The sequence below is a fragment of the Eleginops maclovinus genome, chromosome 19 (genome assembly GCF_036324505.1).
Source record: "Eleginops maclovinus isolate JMC-PN-2008 ecotype Puerto Natales chromosome 19, JC_Emac_rtc_rv5, whole genome shotgun sequence".
In the NCBI taxonomy this organism is placed as follows: Eukaryota; Metazoa; Chordata; class Actinopteri; order Perciformes; family Eleginopidae; genus Eleginops; species Eleginops maclovinus.
This window is the reverse complement of record NC_086367.1, coordinates 19,052,826-19,059,643: the sequence shown is the minus strand read 5'-3', so window position 1 is coordinate 19,059,643 and position 6,818 is coordinate 19,052,826.

The following is a 6,818-nucleotide window of genomic DNA, read 5'->3' as shown; positions in this document are numbered from 1 at the left end:
CCTGTTGAACATCAGCATGCTAACGTTGTCACTGTGTGCATCTTAGCATGGCAACATTAGCATTTAGCTCAAAGCACAACTATCCCTGATCAAGCAACTATGCTTTCCCTCTACAATGAGTTTAAGTGAGATTTAGCATAAAACGTATGAGCACATTGTTACAGATGAATCTGAGTGTTTTCAGATGTTAGGGCTGTGATCTCCTACAAAAAGCAGTGTCTACTTCCTTTTTTGTCTACAGATGTTTATGAGTTTTGGTTTCATATAACTGTTAGTGGCCTAGATTGGTCAAAACAACAAGTAGTAAACAATGCCTGAAAAATGCCCCAAACTTTTTCCTTTACCCTAAGATTGGGAGGGGACCAGAACTGTACGTTTGGGAACCACTGAACTAAACTAATGAATTGTTTGTAAAGTAGTTAAACTAGCTCTAACTTTAGAAAGCTACAAAAGTGAAAGGCAACTTACATATTGATGAATCCTTATTAAAAATGCTGTAAATATTAATATTTCATCACAATTACACATTGACCTGAATTAGGGTAACTTTTTTTCTTGCTGTACTTTAAGTACATTCACAGATAATACATCTGTACTTCTCCTTAAGGAGTAATTTGGTACTTTAATTTAGGAAAATGATCTGCATACAGCTGCACCGCCGCAGCCCATCCTCAGATCCAATCGGGGCCACAAGAAGCTGGGCATGTATTCATACGAGTTACCCACAATGCACCTGGAGTGCTGAACCTGCGTCACAGGCAGATAGCAAGAAAAAAAATATATAAAAAACACACCCTCCATCTGCTTCTCATCATCCTCATCCATCTCCCTTTCCACCCCCCACCCCTGTCATACAGACTCTCTCTAACTCATCCAAGCCTCCACCACAACCTCTGGTGCTGTGGAATGGATAAGAAGGCCACAACAGCTGGGTCTGACTCCTGACCAGGACCACCCCTCCAGACCTGACCAACAAAACTCCATCTCCTCCACCACCACCACCACCACCACCTCCACCACCACCTCTCTGAGTCTGGTCCCACATGTTTCAGAGACGGAGCAGAGAGACGTTTTTCCCATTACTGACTTTGTTTATGCAGTGATTTATTTAGGTTTTGCATTCATTAAAATTCATTAACAGACTTTTGATAAATGAGCCGCTTCGTCTGAGCCTGAAAAGGTTTGTTTACAGTTACAGAGGGAAAAAAATGAAGGCTTGAGTTATGACATCTCTACAAAAATCTTAGTTTCCATGTTCCTTCTTGAGCGCTTCAGGGCCATACACAAATATAACCCAAATGTACATGGTTCAAATAAATTCCTGATTGTGCCTTTAAGTCGGGAGCGTGTTGTTTGTTCAGCTGCTGAGGGCCTCAGAAAGAAACCCGGGGAGGCCGCGGAGAATTCATACCTTCCATTCATCACAGAGGGAGCGGGGGGAAGGAGGTGGAGGGAAAAGAAAGAGCGAGGAAATGAAGAGACAAGAGTGTGTGCTTTTTTCTGCTCCGCTGAGTAAGGAGAGAGGTAAGCTCAGCTTTCTGACAGCTGGGCTGTGAAACCTCTGCTCCACTGATTGACTGCTCCTGCCTCGTTCACCGGGGCCGTTTTGTACACCTTACATCTGCAGCAGCGGGGTTAAGAGCCATTTCAGTTGTACGCTCTCACTGAGGGATGTGCCGTTTTTCACAGTGAGGACACTGGAGCGTGAGTCACATGGCACATACAACAACATTTAGGCTCCTTTGAATACAACATTTCAGGAAATACGTCAAGTTGTTTTCTTAGAATTAGGTTGGAAGATTGAGTCCACGCCCAAAATTTGACTAAAAAGTGATTAGCTTAGCTTAGCATAGCACAAAGACTGGAAGCAGGGGAAACAGCTAGCTTGGATCAGACACAACACACACCAACACATTTTAAGCTCTTTAATATAATCACATTATTAATGATGGCTAATCCTTATGTAAACAGAAAACATTTTGTGGTTTAGGGAGGAGTACAGTTTGGATGCCGTGACTTCCTGGAGTGTCAGTACGTGTGGTTGCCACGCAACTCTTAGGAGAAGTTACGAATTTCCCAAAAATGTTCTATTATTGTTTTGAATCAAAGCACTGTTGTTTCATTAGAAACTTGCCCTTTCGTCTTGTTTTAATCTAATATATATTATTGCATTATCCGATAATTATCCTCCATTTAATTAAAAAAGGTTGGAGAAAGCAATAGTCATCCAAAACACTTTTTGTCAAATGTAGTGGTTGTCCTCACAATACGCTAGCTGTCCAAGCTGTGTGCGATCCAAAACAACACAGTATTCATAAACAGCCCTGGCTCTCTAAATGGAAGAAATATTTTAGCCAATCAGCAACAGGGAGCCATAATGCTTGCGCATAGGACAGGGGAAATGCCATGGATGTATAAAGAGAAAGGCACTGGGAGTGAAACCGACAGTACGCCTGTTTGGGTGCTGTCAAATTTAAAATCAACAATGCTTCTCCAGATTACTCACTCCAGCTTTAACTGTTAAAAAGTGTTGAAATGTCTTTTACACTTTCCCAGTTCGCTAACAGAACTAGACTTTTCAGCACCAACTAAAGCTCTAATGTTGAAGGACACGTCTTTAGCTGTCCTTGAAAGACTGCAGCAGAATCAACAAAAACCGGAACCTGAGTCCTGACTAACGTCTGGATGCGGAGTCATGCTAATGTGAAGACATACACGTACCATCTGGGTACTGATGGGAAGCATGCAGGCTTCTTGACAGTCTCTTTTACAGCTTTTATCATAACAAAGGAGTCATCATGGTATGTTGAAAACGGGCGGTTGCTATATGGTGACAAAACACACAAAGTAAACTGTCTATAAGTGGAGTGACTTAATGACCGTATGAACTGTCAATATGATTCAAACTGAGATGCATCTCAAAACTGCTCCCACTTCCCCAGTCATGTCCTAGGCCATGCCAGAGCCTTGCTTCATCCTGTTACTCACTTCAGTTGCACCAGCGCTGCTACACACAACTGTCTCATCAGCACTTCTCACTTCCCCAAAAGCTTTGAAAAACACTTTGGGATGGCTGACTTCAGATCAGGAAGAACACAGCCTCTGTGGTCAGGGAATAATCCTAACCACGTGAACTGCGCTGTGCCCAGAACAGCTGTGATCCCTGCTGATTCAACATAATACTAATGCTGCGGAGGGATTTTTTACCGTTCGACTGTGTTTGGAGTCAAATATTTTGACATAATCATATTTGCTATCATACCAGCGCCCGTCGGAGCCGAGCAGAGGCCGGGGCGAAGGCACCGGGACAGGAAAAATAAGGAAGGGCGGGAAAAGAAACCACACGGAGAGGTTGTTTTGAGAGCCCCAATCGTTTATTACCCTCGATTTTCAAGGGTTGAAATTTCAGCCTCACTGTGAGGAGAAACTCGAACCGATGGTCCAGCTGTCCACAGCCTGCCAAAGTTGCAAAAACCTCCGCCGCACACGCTCTCCCAGACCCAGACCCACTCCCACACTTCCCCTCCTGTCTCATCTCTCCCAGCCAGGTCATGAATGGGAAACGCACACCCAAACACAACACGGCTGAGACAGGGAGCAGGACACGCTGTTGTGACATGTAGGCCCCACAAACAAACCTGTCACAGGGCCGGGTAACCATGTTCCCAGCTGTATGTTTTTATGCTCGACTGCTTGTTCAAAAGCGGGAAAACACTGATAGGAGGTCAAAAATGAAAAAGCATTTAAAGGTTGTTTTCCAGCAAACTGAGGTACCTACTCGTTCAGTAACATCACTGCTCCAGTGGGAGAGAACACAAACATTTAATGATTTCAAAAGATGATATATTGTCGAGCTTTCCCATATAGCTCATTTAACATAGACTCTCAGTCTGAATCCAACGTATACAATACAATAAAAAAGTGAAGAATTGAGTGTTTGAAATAGGGACAGTTTGGGACTGATTTCAAACCTTTTCTGTTGTGGTTCCTGTTTTGTACATTGGGTTCACCATTGAATGATTGTTAAAAAAGGGTCAGACCAAAAGCAGACCACTGCTATGAAGGAGCCTTGTAACTAATAACGTTTCAAAAGTCCCTACTCCTGTTAATTATGACCCTGAAGTTTCAGCCGCTGCACAAATTTAATCATGACTGTCTCTGCTTTATTTAACAGGGATCATGGTCTGCTGGAAACCCTTTCTTTTTCTTTTCTCTTGTGTATCTCGCGCAAGAGGAAGGAAGGCCGCTCTGACCGCACAGTGACTCATTATCAACGTTCCTGTCACACACAGGGAATTACTGACCTTGGGCACCGGACAATGAGGAACTGTCTTATCAGTCTCCTTTGGCAGTCTAGTGATCTCTCTATCTGGGACACTTATCAACAAGCTAAACCTCCCACAGCCTCCCACTCAGCTCAGATACAGGAAAATATGAGTAACCATGGCTACGTGAGTTCATGGTGCCATAGATCAGAATCATCGCTTCTATTTGTGTTACGCTATTTATCTTACAACATTTTTCACATAAGACAAAGAATTACTTGAAACTTTACTCTTTTTTCTTCCTCTAAATACAGATTGTATTTTGTGCTAGCGCAGTACAGCCTGTACTTCTCAGAAAACTAAACATCGCAGAGGTGCAGGCCACATTCAGACAGAGTTCAAACATGCATTTATTCTTTTTTGTCATCGTTGGGGGAAGGACAGAAAGCTTACACAACTCAGACATTTTATTAGCTTAAAAAGTTGTTTAGGCTAACGTGTTAGCAACAGAAAATGCCTAGTTAGTACACAATTAGCCAACAAAAAGCAACATAATCATTCATGGATCGGGTTTGTGTCCCCCTGGTGAACATTAGATCACATTCAACCTTATTTCGGGCTCCACCGATCCCTCAGTGGAACGTCTGGCTTTTTAGCTTCTAAATTGTCCACTGTGTTCACCAGCTAGTGTCTGACTTTGTGTACAGTGGATTTATTTGAGCTTTTTGACAAAGTTGGTGACGAAAACACATCATGAAATGTAGCAATGCATTCATGAGCTTTATTATGCCCGCGGGAAACGCAATTTTGGCGAGAAACACTTTTATTTGGTACACCTGTACAGTCTAATGCAACCCAATACAACAGTTCTGCTATAAAGTCTGCTTTTATGGTAACTATAATATTCAGTTTTACTGTCATATAGGTGTTTATTCAGGAGTATACTTTAGCACTGAGGTCATAGTTATTGGTGTGGTTGGAGTGGACTGCATTGTATTTAGAGGTGTTTCCAATTCTCAGAAACCCTCATGTATGTTAACACCAAGTAAAAGTAAGGACTGGATGCAGTCCAGGTCAACTCCTACTTTAACTACTACATCAAGAATAAGCAAATATAGTTGAATACACATATTTATGTTAAGTATTACCATTACCTATACTGATATGTGATTTTCTGAAGCTACATTTTATGGCAGAACTGTTGTTTGGGACTGCATTAGAGCGTAGATGTATACATAATAAAAAGGTCACTAAATATATGTGAACATAACAGTGATATAGAACTGTTTGTTTCCCAACAGCAGAATATAATTCCATTAAAGTAGAATAATCAAAACTTCATTTTTTAATTGGTCATACATTATTGTTTTTATTATTTAACGTCTTGTTTTTAAATGGCTATCCTGCTGCACACGTTATATACCGCAGAATGGGGCACTGTAAGTGTATTGTTCAGCTCTGTAGGGGGACTTGCTGCCTAAATGCTGTTGTTGTTATGGAAGTCAGCGGTGTTGGTAGCGAGCGATCAACAAGTGCCATAGCAGAATGAAGGGCGGAAGAGGGTACAGGGGAGGAGGAGCAGGGTTCATGGGCCAGCAGATGTTTCAGCTTTTGGGTTTTGGCTAGAAAAGGGCAATTAAGAGCTGCTCTTAATGAGGCTGGCAGCCACCCCATAAACTGTCTGGTTTGGTGAAAGAGTTGCTCATTAGACGGAGCTGCCCAGAAAAAACGCCCGCCTCCCCGCCTCACCCCCAGCACCCATCGCCTCCACTCTTACTAAAACAGGAAGTGATGGATCAGACATTTGAAAAATGGTATGCTAGCATTGAACAAAGTTGCTATTTTATGTCAGGCTCGACTAACGGATCCTGCGTGTGTGTGTGTGTGTGTGTGTGTGTGTGTTTGCTTGAATGTGTGTCCTTGTGCGCCGGCATGTTTGTTGTGCCGAGTGTGGTAATGATGCACATTTTCCATGAGGTAGGTTGCTGTGTAGCCTGCAGCATTAAACAGAACATCACTGATGAGAATGGTAACATTAAAATACCAAAACGACCAAAATAGACCCCGCTATGATCCGCAGATCTCGTTTTTCCCCCCTAGTTTATATGCACCATAAACTTCTAATTTATCTGTCAAAGGGCTTGATACAGAGCCGGAAATCTAGAGCTGTTGGCTTAACAAGGCTTTAAATGCTGGGAGTAACGATCAAACATGAATTTGTTCGTGAATTTCTTTATTTATCGATCTCTGGTTACCACCACACTTCCAAATCACGTGCTGAGACGCACACAGTGCTGGAACGTTACCAAATAAATGTACAGTCCTGAACTTAAGTACAAATTTGCCTTTATTTGAAATTCTTTATTTCCCGCTACTGTACATGTGTGCCCCAACCCTCAAAGGGAGCATTTTCGGGCATTGAGTGCTTTCCCTTTCAATACTCATCACATTCTTGATGCATGGCTTTACCTTTGAGAGGAGTATTTTACAGTATGGTAGAGTACTTTTATTTCATTTTAAAGGTTCTGGAAACTGAGGGATTCTCCACTCTCA